A 15,642-nucleotide genomic window follows, 5' to 3' on the forward strand; every position below is an offset into this window, starting at 1 on the left:
AATTTAGCCCACTGTTATATCATCAGAGTAAGCATGTGTAGGTATTTATATATTTGTTATTCTTAACTCCACATCTGCTCATCTCAACGATTAGGTAAGTACATGTGGTGTTAAGAATAGTAAGTGTATACTTACCTGTATATGCTTACCTTGACAATATAGATATAGTCAATATTGTGGAGCTGGGAGAGCATGGCCAACCGTTGACGAAAGGGACTGCAAACCCGTCCATCAAACAAAAGCAAGATCTGCCGGACCTGGGGGAGCCAATTGTCAGAGTCTCAGACCCAGCACAGCCCTGGACAGTCACGCTGACATCTGGGGCCTGCACTGGCATGGAAGCCACGGCCTTAGGTGCAGACAGCCTCAGGCTAAAGAGGTCCCAGCACATTGGGCAAGAAGACTAATCTGGCCCAGCAGGAGTAGGAGGTCCACGACACCTTGACTACAGCTTTGCGGCTGCCAGTCAGTCAGCTCGACCTGCTGCATGGCAGACAGAATCCAAAACAGCACTCTGCCTACCCTAATCAGCAATGAAGGGAAACCCACCAGCTAGCGAGGGGAATCTCAAGAGGCCTGAGGAGGATGCCATGAGAAGGAGTGCCCTAGGCAGGCAGCAGGCGGCGGTGAATATCTCTGCAGTGCCAAGTGTGGCCTACTATAGCGGACCCACCAAGGATGACGGGGAGAAGGGGGGCTGGACCTCCCATCAAACGAAGTTAGATAAATAAATCTTGCCCAAGGACACAGCAACTGGGCTGGCTGTGGGGGTTCTCGAGATATCAAGCAGATGAGTTGCCCACCTTTACAGGCATTATGGAGGCAATACAAGAAGTCTGTGACTCCTTAGAAACAAAGATAGACTTGGTCACCACTGAAGTCACCCTACTTCAGGCTGAACTGTGCCCAATGGGGGAAAGAGTTAAAGAGAGGGAGAACTCTGTGGTGGTGCTAATAGCAGAAACTAAAAGCCTGAAAGTGCAGATGAATGTGTTATGAGTGGGCGCAAAGGCTATGAAGCAAGAGTAGACAATTATAAAGGCTTCTCCAAGAGAGTCGTTGGGTTCCCAGGGAGGGCAGAAGACCCCAGCACTAACCTCTTTTTAGAGGATCCTATCCTCAATACATTTCAACTAAGAGGTCTGTCCAAGTTCTTCTCAATACAGTGTGCCCACAAAGTCCCAGGAAGTGCACCACGGCTGAGGGCCATGCACCATTTTTGCTTGCATCTTCAATCACAGATATCAAGACATCATCCTACAGGCTGCATGGAGTAGCCCATCTCTCTGGTACGAAAATGCAACCATCAGCTTCTTCTCTCCGGAGTCTACCCTGCGGGTTCAATGTCTTTAACACAAGTTTGATGAGCAAAGAAAGAGTTGCGGAACTGGGAACTCAAATATTGAATGTTGTTCCCTGCCAAATTGAGAGTGGTGGCATAAGGAAAAACAAAGGCCCTCATTACGACGTTGGCAGTATTTTCGCAAGACCGTTGAAGCCACAGGTGCCAATAGAACACCAGTGCAGGTGGTCTTAAGATCGCCCTATTGTGACTGATTTTGGAATTCCGCCTGAAATCGGGTGGAATTCCTACACCAGTCATGCTGGCAGTCGGCGGTGCAGACGTGATACAGCCACCGGCACCGCCACGCCAAAGGACGCCACACGCTGTATTACAACCCGTAATACGGCATGGAGGTGTCATGATGGCGGGGCACGGCCAGCAGTGGAAGCTCCAGGACTCATCCCCTCCTGGACGACCTCCTCGACAGACGAGGTAAGTGGATTGTATGACAGGGGAGGGGTGTATGTGCGTGTGTGTGTGTGTGAGTGCGTGCTGTGAATGCAGAGGGAAGTGGGTGCATGTATGTTGGTGAATGCGGATAGATGGGGTGAATGGATGCATGCGGGGGAGGGGCGTGAATGTGGGTATGCATTTGAGGGGGGAGGGGGAGTGAATGCGTGCATGTCAGCAGTGTTTGTGTATGTTTGTCAGTGTGAATAAGTGGGTATGTCATGTTTGCATGGGTGAGTGGGGGGTGTTTGTTTGTGTGTAGAAGTGTGTGAGTGCATGCATGCAGGTATATGGAAGTGTGTGCAAGTGTATCCTGGCGATAGGAATGCTTATTCTTGTCGCTAGGATGCAAGACCGCCAACTTTTTCTAGCAGTGCAACCCCAGAAAAATGCTGGTGGTCTCCCACGTCGTAATGCCGCTAGCAGTATTACGGCATCCGGCGTGCTGGAGGTGCTCACCTCCAGCCTGGCGGACCACGGAAAAGTGTCAGGATGGGCAGAGCATCAGCGGTTTGGCGTCAGTCAAACCAGCAAACTCGGAATTTGGCAGTCTTCACTGCTGACCCGTCGGCGGTGAGTCCACCACCATGTCGAAATGATGGCCATAGCATTTTGGATCTCCTGAAGAGACATAGAAATGGTTCGAGGGTTGGAGACAAGTGACATTTTACCAGTCCAGGAAACCCTGGTAATACCAACCATGGTTTAGATTAATGGGGGTTCAGAATGGTAGCCCACGCGGGCTATACAAAGGGCTCAAGAAGAGTGGGAATCTTGGTGAAGCACACGCTCCCACTCATGATTCAAAGTACATGGATATACCCCCAAGGGAGGTGCATGGCCGTCTTGAGGTCCTGGGAGGGTCACACAAGCAATATCTGCTCAGTGTACATCCCTCCTCATCTATAAACCTTCACACTCTGTTCCTTACTACTGCAACTACCCAAGGGAATACTGCTGCTCATGGGGGCCAATTTCAATTTAGCAAAGGATGAGAAGAGTGATTGTTGGCCCTCCCGAATCACAAGCACAATTCACAGTCCCCTCGCACACTTTGTGTCCACCCTGGGGATGGTGGACATTTGATGTGAACACAATCCAGGGGTTCAGCAATACACCTATCACTCGGGTGCACACTGGAGCCTGTCCCATATTGATTATCTCTTCCCACACTACCAACCAGCACAACACTACGTAGAGGTTTGCCATCTGGCTAGATGGATAAAGGATCACTTCCCAATATGGGTAAAATTCATGCTGGGCTGAGGGTCTGGGTGAGGGATTGTCACCCTTCATGCAACAGACCATACGAGAGGGCCCGGTGTTGACAACGGACCATACTTTACAGAAAACTCGACTTCGAGTAGACACTTTGGGAGGCCTACAAGGCCATGGTCACAGGACAGGAGATCTCACAAATTTCTTTTTTTTTTTAAATATTGTTTTTTTTGTTTTCAGAAATAAAACAAGTATGACAAAAAGCAAGCAATAGATAACAGTACCGCAGGATAACCTTGTTCCATGTAAAAATAACAACAAACCTTAACCACCCCCTCTTTGCACCTTCCCTCCCCTCCCTCTCCCACAGACATTTTGGCTCCACATTGTTCGGATAATAGGATAGAATTCCAGAGTACAACCCACACCATGTCATGATAGTATACACAGGGACTCAGTGAAACCCTCCTCTCTCCTGCGTCTCGTGAAATTACAATACTTCGAGTGAATAATGCTCCAACCATTTGCCCCATACTTTACAGAATTTCCAGGGTCAGCCCCTACTGACGTACGTGATTTTTTTCAGCCACCAAGTACATATCCATACCCCTTTTCCATTCCTATAGTGTTGGGCACTCTCTGGACCCCCACTGTCTGGCTATGTCTCTCTTGGTGACCACTAATCCAAGATTACACAACAAAAGTTGGGCCCTGGGGAGATCAACATCATTTGCTAGGATCTAAAGAAACTGGCTTGGATAGGAGTTCACCAAGTTCCCCTGTGATTACCATCCAGTACTCCTATATGCGGGGACAGTCCCAGAGTGTATTGAGAAATGAGCCTTCTGTACTCTGACTCCGCAGAAAGTATGGATCCTGAGCAATCTCCAAAGCATGGAGGTGGTGTCTATCACAGTATACCCTTTGAAGTATCTTGAGTTGGACCAGTTGCAGTCTGGATTTTATAGCCATCTCCCTTGGATGTATCAGGGCTGCCTCCCAATCAACATCTTCCATTTTTCCCACCTCCTGCATCCATTTCTCCCTGAGTTTCACTAGCCTGTCCGGCATGATATTGTTGAGTGCTTTGTAAGTGACGGAGGTTGCCACCCTCCCCTTTTCATCCATCAGTAGTAGCCCCTCTGGAGGGGCATAGTCCCAGACGGCCTCCCCGGGTAGTCCCTGTGCCCTCCATGCATGCCTTATTTCTGAATATTTTAGAAATTGACTGTCATGCATGGCATAGTTGTGCTTAAGTGAGGCATATGTCATGATGTTACTGTTCTCAAGCAGGTCTCCCAGCTTGGAGATCTCAATCAGATCCCATATGTAAAAGCCCCATAGTTTTCGAACCTCAGGGAGCCAACATCCTTTCCACAATGGTGCTTCTTTCGTAGGTCTACCATACCACCCAATGGTTCTCACTGCATTCTCACAGGGTCTAATCACCACCTGTGTCAACATCAACATAATTTTCAAAATCCTTGTCCACACTCACAAAGCCCTCCACAACACTGGACCGGCCTACCTTAACGAACGAGTCAACTTTCACATACCAACTCGATAGCTCCGCTCTGCAGACCTCGCTAAAGTCCACCACATCCAACGCACCACCTCCGGCGGCAGATCCTTCTCCCACCTTGCTGCCAAGACCTACGCAAGACCCAGGACCTCCTAACCTTCAGAAAGCACCTAAAACGTGGCTTTTCGAGCGGTAACCGCCCCCTCCCTGCTCCCAGCACCTTGAGACCCTACCAGGTGAGTAGTGTGCTTATGAAATTATTTGCTTGATTGATTGTGGCCAGGAGGAGGCCAGAGTTCCACGGCCCCTATAGAGATAATGTAAATAGGAGGACCATTTTGATTGTTCCAGTTGGAATGTTGGGTGATCAAGAGGTGCAAAGACTTAGTCATTAACGTTGATGAGCTGAGATGCCCAGTAATAGGCGCGCAAACCTGGAAGGGCAATGCCACCATTGTATTGATTATGCTTCATAGTTGTAAGAGCAATCCTGGGATGACTGCCATTCCATATGAGCGTCTGCAGATCTCGGTTTATCATTGTGAACATTTCCAGGGAAATGGGGTAATATGTGTGCTGTAGACCATAGAGGAGTTTAGGCAGTGAAATCATTTTATGCACTCTCCCAATGAGTGTCAGAGGCAGTCCTCGCCATCTCTCTATGTTTTCTCAATAGACTCTCACCACTCTCCAGAGATTACGCTCAAAGGAGGTGTCTCTGTTCAGAGTCAGAAATATTGAGGTATTTGAACCACAAGGTGGTGAGTGGAAGTCACTGGGAAAGAGGGGGCACTGCAATCCCAGTGTGTGGGAGATACAGTATGGATTTATCTCACTTAATACAGTACCCTGAGTGAATCATGTACTCTTCAAATGTGTGGTTGTGTAGAAGACCTGGGGCAAGCAATGGGATGGTGCTGTCACATATAACAGGATGTTGTACGCATAAAGCAAGATCTTTTCCTCTGGCATGCCACTACCCGAGATAGTAAAGCCATGGATTTCTGGATGAGCCAGCACTTTGCATGCCAGCACCTCAATAACTAGAGCAAATAACATGAGAGGCAGGGGGCAACCCTGTCTCGTGCTCCTGCTGATGGGAATTTCCACAGACATCACTCCATTCACCCGTATAGAGGCCAGAGGAGCCTGGTATACCAGTCCAACCCTGCCCCTAAATATAGGGCCAAAGCCAAACTTAACCAATGTTTGTATGAGGAAGGGCCAATGTACTGCATCAAACGCTTTCTCAGCGTCAAGCACAAGAAGTGTATGAGGTTCCAGACGGTCCTTTATTTTATTTAACCAATTATGAGCATGTCTAAGATTGTAGCGTGTGTATCTGCCTGGCATAAAGCCTGATTGATCCAGGTGAAATAAGGGTGTTATGACCTGGAGTAATCTGGTTGCTAAGACCATTGCCAATATTTTACCTTTAGTACTGAGATATAAAATGGGCCTTTACAAGCTGCATTGGTCTCTGGGTTTACCGTCTTTGGGAATCACTACTACGACTGCCCATCTAAGGCTGGGTGGGAGAACTCCATCCTGTTCAGTTTCTTTGAACAAGTTAGGGAGATGAGGGCCCAGGAGAGCCATACACCATTTACAAAACTCCACCGGGATCCCATTAGTATCCGGAATGTTGTTGGAGTTGAGTTTCGTATGGCGGTGCAGACAACCTCCAGAGTAATGTCTGCTTCAAGTGTTTCATGATTCTCCATGACCAGTATGGGAGTCGTGATAGATGCCAGATAATCTATTATGCAGGATAAAGTCTGTAATGAAGGTGCTTTGTCAATTTACCCGGCATGGTCAGCAAATGCTTTGGCTATTCCCTCATCAGAGTCTAGGAACCCTCCCTCAGGTGTCGGCACTCGTGGACCAAACGTGTCTTTGCCTCTTTTTGCCCAAACCAGGCCAGAAGCATCCCAGCTTTGTCTCCTGTATCGTATCAGTGGTGCAGGGATGCCAGCATTTGACTTTTGGCGCCTTCTTGCACTAGGGTTTGTATTCATCACATAGCAGCACTAGCTGCCTTAGGAGAGTAGGGTTGGGTTGCAACGTTACGGCTTGCTCAAGTTCTAGAAGTTGACACTCTAGTTCAAGGGAGGCTGAAGACTTCCTCTTTATTTGTGCAATCAGATTTTGGGCTCTGTTGCGGAGGACCATTTGGTAAGCTTCCCAAAGGACTGTCTTAGATGAGACAGAATGCATATTTTCCTTAAAACAGAGCTCTGTATCTACTCTGAGCCCTATGGGGACCTCAGTATCTTGTAACTCCCTCACATTTAGCTTCCACCCCATCCCCCTTCTATGCCTACTGCCCAGTTTCTTCAGTAGGGGCAAGTGCTCTGACAGGCAACGGGCCAAGTATTAGTGTTGATGTATCATGATCAATTCGTCTGTGGAGGAGACAATATAATTGAGGTGAGAGAACACTCTGTGAGCCCCTGAGAAGGAGGAGTAAGTTTTCTCAAATGGGTGTACCCTCCTCCAAATGTCTGAGAGGCCAGGTGGGGTCATGAATCAAGATGTAAGTGGGGTGTGCAGCCGAGGTCATTGAGCTCGTTCTATGAGCATCAGTGTGTCATTGAAGTCTCCTCCAACCACATGAAGTGTGAGGGGGCTCCAGAAGTGTCTCAGACATTTTATCAAGCATGGGAGCCTAGAGGTGGGGAGGCATATACACTAACTAGTGTGACATATTGTCAGTCCCAATGACTCCTAACCCCAACATATCTACCCAGGGGGTCGGTCCACTTTCATAGAGCTGTGAAGTGTGGGTTCTTCTTCAGCAGGAAGCCACCCCTCTAGATAACATTTTGTAACCTGAGTGTGCCAGTGTGACATAAGTCCGTCTTGCCAGGAATTTACGTCTGCCTCTGAGATGAGTTTCCTGGAGGAGGACAACCGACAGTTGGAGTCATTTAATGTATTGGGTGACTAGGCCCCGTTTGACTCTGTCCCCCAGTCCGTTCACATTCCAGGAGAGTATGAATTTCTCTCTGGTGGTTGTAATTGGGGAGCCTATGCTGTATTGCTGAGAGAGAATAGAGAACAAGGAGAACGAGGAGGGAGCCATTCTCTGGAGCAGATTGGACTGAGCTGCAGGCCATTCTGTCTGTGGTGATTCTTCCGAATTGAAACAAAACCCATTCAATTAAAACATTAAACTAAATATCCTATCCACCACCCTCCCCACCCCACAAGGACCCCGTGAGTTAAACCTCCAAAGATTAACATAGTAACTGCACAGCAAGGATGATGAAAGATCTGTAGCCCACCACCCCCACTGGTTCAATTACCCCAAAGCGTTGAGAATTATAGTCATTGGGCCAGCTATCCCTGGCAACAGTGGCCTTCTGAGGGTAACCCAACGTTCACCTTCAAGCTCCTGAAGCTGACCATATAGGGGTATGGGAACACAATTTGATCTTCGGCAGGCCCCGGATCATGTGCCATTCGGCACATCACGGTGTTGCCTACAGATCAGCAGTAGATTGATGCAGTGATACGTTATCTTGAGTTTCTTGAAGAGCATTTATTGCCAGCACCAAAGGGTGAGGGCCTTCAGTGTCTGAATCGTGGCTCCCCCGTGTTAGCATCAGCAAGATTTGTTTCTTTGTTGACAATTTCATTCTTCTTTAAGTCCGCGGTTGGATCCTAGTCAAAGTCCAAGGCGGCCGCTTCATGGTCTGCGCCGCATGTTTGGCACGATGGTGGATTCAAGTCTTTTTGGGAGGGCTGCATGCCCCATTGCCAGGGTTACCATTGTTCTTTCTGTCAGGCCTCCTCTATTGCAAAGCATCAGGAACCAAGTTCCCGGTCCTGTCTCTGAAGAAGCCTGGACTGTTCCTCCAGCCAGTTCCAGGCTTTGTCAAGGGATTAAAAGAAGAAGGATTTCCTCTGAAAGAGGACTTTCAGCTTGGCTGGAAACATGAGCAGGTATTTCAGTTGCAGGGCCCGGAGTCTGGCCTTGACTTCATCAAAGGTGGGCCACTGCTTTTGGACTTCTCTAGTGTAATCAGGAAAAATACAAATTTTGGAGTTGGCATAGCAAAGTTCGCCAAGCTTGTGTCCCTCTGTTAGGATTGTATATCTATCTTAGTAATTTAGAAATCCTGCTATAACCATTTGAGGGAGGGCGGCTCTCCAATGCTCGGTGGGCCTGTTCTATTATAAAACAGGAGGAAAAGTTAGCTTGAGAGAGTATCATGAGCAACCAGTCAGTCAGAAACTGCACCATGTTGGAGAAATGCACTCCCTTGTGGAACCCCACAAAACGTAAATTGTTTCACAGAGCCTATTTTCGGAGTCTGTAGCACAATTATGTTAATATCTCCATACCACCATAGCACCATAGCACAATTTTGTTAATATCTCGGACCTCAGTCAGTTCCTTACAGAGGGTCTTCAATGTATCTTCCAGCTCTGAAACCCAGGATTCCGCTGCAGAGACTCTCCCCGTCACATTACAGAGATCTTGGCGGAGCAGAGCTACTTCCAAACACACTTCTTCTGTGCATACCTCCAGTGCTTTGTGGTAGGATTGTATGGCCAAGAGTAGGGCAGCATTGTCAGACATGGACAGTGTGAAGTTCTGCAGAGGAAGGGGGTGACCACTGCTGGGTATCGTCCAACTTTCCATGATGTGTGGGCTTGGGGTCTTTTTCCTTTGCCATGACTTCAATACGCGCTATCCTTTTAGGCATACCCCAGTGGCACAAAATGATCCCCTAGCAACCTCACAGGCAAGGTGGGACTCAGCCTCCTCACTTCACGCACTGACCCCCAATCAGCAGCAAGAGCTGTCTATGCAGAAGAGTCAGTCACACCATGAAGTTATCTTCATTGTAGGCACCCCGCTGCGGGGTTTCTATGATCATGTGGTCGCCTGACCCCCCAGGTTGAAGGCGTCATGGGATTTGGGTGCCTTCGCTTTGCTTTTATTTCACTTTTTACTCTCCTTCTGTTTTTCTCCCTTCTCTCCCTCTCTCTTCCTCCTTTCTCTCTCTCACTCTCCCTCCTCTCCTTCTCTCTCTCACCCTTCTATCTTCCTCTCTCTCCCTCTCTGTCTGGTTTTCGCTTCCTCCCTTTTTTTCTCTCTCTCCTCTGTATACCTTTCTCCCACTTTCTTTTTTTCTCTCTCTCCTTTTGTCTCTCTATCTCTATTTCTCAATGTCTCTCATTCCTCTCTTTCTCTTTCTTCTCTCTATTTTTCATTCTTTATTTCTCTCTCTTTTTCTTTCTATCTCTCTTTTTATATTTCATTATAACTCACCTTCTTTCTCTCACTTTCTCTTTTTTCTCTTTGTCTTTCTTACTCCTCTTTTTCTCTCTCTTCCCTTTCTCCTTCTCTCTCTTTCTTTCTCTTACTTTCTTTTCGCTCTTTCTGATAACTCTCTAATTCTATCTCTCTCTCTCTCTCTCTCCCTCTCTTTATCTCTCTCTCTCTGATTTGTCTCTCTCTCTCTTTCCCTCATTTTCTTCTCTCTCTCCCTCCCCGTCTTTCTTTCAACTCTATCTCTGCCTCTCTTTATTTCTCTCTATCTCTCTCCCTCTTTTCTCTCTCTAGCCCCTCTCTCTCCCACCCTCTCTCTTGCTCTCTTCCTCACTCTTTCTCTTTTCCTCTTTCTTCTCTCTTTATCTATTTCTCTTTCTCTCTGTCTTAATCTCTCAAACTCTGCTTCTCTCTCATTCTGTCTCTCTCTTCTCTCTTTCTTTCTCTCACTTTCTTCTCTCTCTCCCTCTCTGTCTGACTCTCTAACTATGTCTCTTCCTTCTCTTACTACATTTCTTTTTCTTTCTCTCTCACCCACTTTATCTATTTATTTCTTATTTCTAATTGTATGTCTCTCTCCTTACTCCCTCTCTCTCTCTCTTCAGTGTCTTTCTTTCTCTTTTTATCGCTCTCTTTCTTTCTCTCTCCTCTCTCTTTCTATCTCTCTATATTTGTCTCTAACTCTTACTCTCGCTCTCTATTTCTCCCTCTAGCTGTCTCTCTGTCTCCCTAACTCTCTCTCTCCCACCCTCTCTTCCTCTCTCTTTCTATCTCTCCCTCCTTTCTCTCCATTCTCTCTTTCCTTCCCACTCTCTTGCTCTCGCTCTCTTTCTTTCTCTCTTTTTCTTTCTCTCTCTTTTTATCTATTTCTTTCTATCTCACACTCCCTCTGTCTCCTGTACCAACTGGGAGTAGTTTCTGTTTTAAGGGCCTTGTTTAAAAAAATATTCAAGTAAGCCTACTAGCCCTTTAGCTATATGCAGGGCCACTGGAATTATGTGGCAGAAAGGACCAAATTATGTGGCAGGGTTAACCAATTAATGTGGCAAAAAAGTCCAGTTATGCATTTACAATGCCAATAGCTCCAACTCAGATGCGAGACCCATTGCATTGCAAATGTTTATTAAATCTTCTAAAAGGTGCATTGTACACCAAGATGCTTAGAAGTGACAAATCCGTTTAGGATGTTACAGCACCTGCGGCTGGGATCTGAGCTGACACGTAGTTTACAGCATCGAATTCTTGTGGTTTGACTCAGCATCTCTTCCTATGACTGCTACAATTGTGTTACCGTCTGTGATTTGAAATGTAGGCGATGCAACACGGTGCACCTGAATATTGATATTCATTTGTGAAACTTTGACATGTGATTCAGAAATTAAGAATCGTTAAAAGCAAACATAAGAAACACAGTAAACAACGTCATATATTTGCACGGATTTCTTTTCAGTGGCAACAAGGCAAGGCCTTACCTATACTCCCGTCTGTAACTAGTATTCAACGTGCACAGTGCTGAATACTAACAATTTTAAAGTGCAGAGCTAAATACTACAGCGGGTTGGTTGAGGAGGGCCAAACTGTGTTCTTTAGCACATTGGGGATCAGGTCTGGGGTCTTTTGCTGGTGCTGTTTGATGCTGACTTCACCAAACATGCCATTTTAGACACCCCAGCACTCACAAGTCATAATAACATCCTTGATTCATTAACTCCGCACACTTTCTTGAACAATATGTGTATCATTCGCAATATTTCTAGTGGATATTGACATAATTTGCAGGTGCTCAAATTAACATTTGAATACCATCACTATACAAATAGATTGTTATTAATTGTATTAGGATGAAAACATCATGGAATAATCAGCTAAGATTATTCCTCATCTCCTATTACCCATCCTTGAAATTACTAGCCACATTGTTTTTCGATTCTACAGATCATGAAATCTGGATAGGAGAGCGACCCCTGATAAGCCAGGGGTCCGCTTCATGGCCTTGATGAACCTTTGCCCTTTGTTGTGATCTCACTGATGTTCCGTGACTCATTGGCCTGAGGGCAAAATGAGACTCTGTGACCGTGCCAAACAGCTTTTATCAAAGTATGTCTCTGCTAAGGCCAGACACATTCTCCTAAGTGTCAATGTCTGGCCATTTCAGCTGTCCAGCACAGAGATCTCACCACCACCAGCAGCTTCTCCGCTGTCTTACTGCAGACATCAGATGCCAGGTGCTGCCGTCACTCTGCCAGCTTGTTTTAGCTTGGAGAGAATCCATAAGCAAGAGAGTGATCAAGAAATTTCCAATTCATTTACAGAAATTGCCTACTTTGTTAAGTTAGACCCCCAATGAAGCAGCCCAGCAGTTAGAATGTATCATCTTGCTTGTCACGTCATGGCATGCAAGAATATGACATCTCACAAGTCAGTGGGCTACTAGGTAGTTTTAGAAGAGAGTACTCACCAGTGCCTTTCTCACTTCTCCATATACCAGACGCAGTATGAAGAAGATGGCTCCTCCACTGCCTTCTGACTGTCTTCACTCCATCTCCTACCAGGAGGTCCGGGTGCAATGCTGCACCGGCGCTCACAACAGAAGTTTTCTCCACACCAGATAGGACAGAGAGGGCGGGGCACTGACAACCCCTCAGCAAGCTTCAATGCACTGTCCGCTCTGCTCTCCGTGCTGCGTTGCCATCAGCCACACCACATCACCTGATGCCAAACTCACTGTCCTAAAGAGACGCTATTTTATGCCTGCGAGCACTTCAGCATCAGGAGCTGAGATCAAGAAAGAAGGACTCGAAGATAACACCCCCGCCCTTTCAGAAGGAACTAGGCTTGCTTTTTTTAAGTTCCTCTTTTTCGTTTCCGGAGTATAATCTTTTTTTCCCAGCCGTTCGTTTTCTGGTTAAAAAGCCAAATTAATGACACCATCTGTGAGCTTGGCATGGCGAGCGTGGTGGAGTTATTCGCATTAGTGACTGGTAGAACTGTTTGCATGGAACCTCTAAAAGACTGTTCCTAAGCAGGGCATGGAAAATCCAAACAAAAAGAACAGACGAGTTTGTCTCGACAGAGGAATATGGTCTACACAGAAAGATTAGAGTGCTGCTGTAAAATGAATGTTATTTTTATTTCATGTCAAGGGTGTAGTTGATTCTCGCCTAAACTAAGTTGGACATTTGTTAAAAGCATATCTTATGTTACTACTTTTCAGAATATTGCCGTTCTTTGCTATTGTTTTCGGTATCCTATTTTACAAAAGGCTGAATTGTTTTTCTGAAGTAAAATGTTAATACATTTTTTCTTTTAAAAATAGAGAAACATAACGTCCTTAGAGAAAATAGGTGACGTCATAGAAAACTGTAGAAAAGGTATGAATATTAAGGGCCTTAGCACAACATGTCTGGAAAAATCCACGATAAACAACTTCCTCCATAATTACCGATACTGGGTGTCTCAGTACTACTGGTCCCAGTGGGATTACCAAGGGCACCAGTAAATAGGGTCTAAGAGGAGATTATGGGCCTTAATACAGGGGCACGGTGGTTTGGGTCATGGGGAGAGTTTGTTAATTCCAACTCACAGGGGGCCCATTATCTCCAACGGTGCATAATAAAAAGGGATTACAGGTAGAATCCTGAGAGTCACCAATGAAATGAGGTACTAATGCAGGAATATGTAAATCTGGGCCTTATTTCCACAGTAATTTCTCATTTGCCCCAGCAGTTTCTGTTTCAGAATTCAGTTGCTTTTAGTTTCTACCAACTGTGTAACTTCTGATGGGGATGGTAACTATAGTGTCTTGCTTGGTAATGATAAGGAGCCCCTTTTGGTTCCAGAGGGACTCTGTAGAACTGTGACGTAAGTGTTTGATGAATAGATTTCATGTTGAATGTAGAGTTTACGTTTAAAGGCAGAGCAATAAAGACTTGTAGGACCAAGTTCTATGTGTGTGTGGGGTGTAGTCATTTACAAGTACCCAGGCAGGGGAGGATGCTACAACTAACGATGAGATAGGTTACATATAACCCGAAGATTGACAGTGCTCTCCCAGAGAGTTTACCGTGGTCCAGCAAACTGTGTGTGCATGCCACATGCACCTCAGTCGAAACGAAGTTCGACGTTTGGCTCATGAAAGTCAGAGAACCACTCCAGACAGTGTGAAGCTGTTGAAGATAACAAATGCCTCATTGAGAATCTTATACATCGATGGCCACAAACTTGCTAGTAAGGTTGTGAACGAGGTACTGCGCCACTACACGACACTGAGCTACAAAATCATACAGCACAACAACGCTAAAAGCAGTCACAACCAGGTACAGAAAAGCGTTAAAGGCAGCGACAACTAGGTACAATGAAACGCTGAAGGCAGGCACAACCAGGTACTGAAATACAACAAGCATTGACAGGTGCAAGAGAATGCTGTGAGTAGAAACAAATACAATGCAGAGAGGCGAGAAGGATGAAGAACCTGTGCAAGGAACAAAGCTGCTACTCACTTGCAAAAGAAGAAGACAGCACCTCATTGACAGAGAGTAGGAGTGACAACCAACCTGGAAACATGCAGCTAGTGGTTGACAAAGGTGCCAGCACAAGTGGGCTGGAGGTGCTGTAGAACGAGCTCCCCGCTTAACAGCAGAAAGCTCCACAGGCTATGATGCTGCTGCAATTCTAAAACCACCGCCTCCTTTCAATATCGGCAAAAAGCAAAATATTAGTGGCCAATGGACTGCCTGGATAGAAATGTTTGATGATTTCATCGATGCACTGAAGAAACAGATGAAAGAAAGATTGGCAAATACCTCACAAACCTTGCTGGTGAAGGAGTAAAAGACGTAATAAAGATACTTTAGTGAACTGAAGAAATTACATACCGTCAAATTAAAGAAGCATCAAATCTCAAGTTTGATCCAATGGCGAATGGCGATTATGAAGGATATATTTTCAGTCTAGAATGGCAGAAAGTTGGTGAAGCAATCACATTTGTGGAAAGACTTCATATACTCGTCACACACTGTAAGTTCAGTGAAGTAAATTACGAAGGAGCCAAAGTTCTTCTAATTATTCACGGTTGTCTGTCAGATTCATTCAGACCACACATGCTGAGATAAACCCTTAAGGGCATATTTAAGAGCACCTAGCACCACCGGAGCATCACTTCCCGTGGGGCTCTGGTGGCGCAATGCCCTGTACCATATTTAAAAGGTGGCATTAAGTCACATTTTGTGGCTTAATGCTACCTTGTAAATATGGCCCCTTCACACGCACCACTTTGTGTGGAAGGGGCGTGCAATGGGTGTTGCTGTGGGTGGTCCACAGCAACAACCATTGCATTTTGACGCTACCTCAGATTTACGAGTTTTCGTAAACCTGAGGCAGCGCCAAAATCTAACACCCCTCTAGGGGTGGCGTTAGCATGGCACAACAGTGAGAAATGCTTCCATTTCTCCTCATTTTTTACTCTTTCTATGTGTGCTGCTTTCCGCAGCACACATAGAAAGAACAAATGTCCATTTAAGATTATTTTTGCGCAGGAACGTGTTCCTTCCTGCACAAAAACAGTCTCCCCCTCAACGCAGCCATCCTTGCACTATGGTGCAAGGGTTGCTGCGTTGGCGCACAGCAGCAAATTTAGCGCAGGGAGAAACACAGGAGTGCACCATATCCAAGGAAATACAGGAATCCCTGCATTTTGAAAATGATGCTGAGTGACGCTGCCAAATTTGGTGCAGTGCACTGTCATTTTCTCTTAAATCTGGCACTTAGTCTGGAGCAAGTTCTCAGAGCTGCCAGAGCTGAGGAACAAAGCTGAAGAACACAAAG

General features: G+C 46.1%; 1 protein-coding gene across 1 annotated transcript in view; it reads right to left on the reverse strand.

Moving 5' to 3' along the window:
* BTK (Bruton tyrosine kinase) overlaps positions 1-12,616 on the reverse strand; it is a 448,809-nt gene extending 436,193 nt beyond the window's left edge. The window contains exon 1 of the mRNA XM_069213457.1: positions 12,278-12,616. The gene's annotated coding sequence lies outside the window, so the exon portion shown is untranslated. The remainder of the gene's footprint in view (positions 1-12,277) is intronic.
* Positions 12,617-15,642: the final 3,026 nt, after the last annotated feature.

This window comes from Pleurodeles waltl, chromosome 2_1 (genome assembly GCF_031143425.1).
Source record: "Pleurodeles waltl isolate 20211129_DDA chromosome 2_1, aPleWal1.hap1.20221129, whole genome shotgun sequence".
In the NCBI taxonomy this organism is placed as follows: Eukaryota; Metazoa; Chordata; class Amphibia; order Caudata; family Salamandridae; genus Pleurodeles; species Pleurodeles waltl.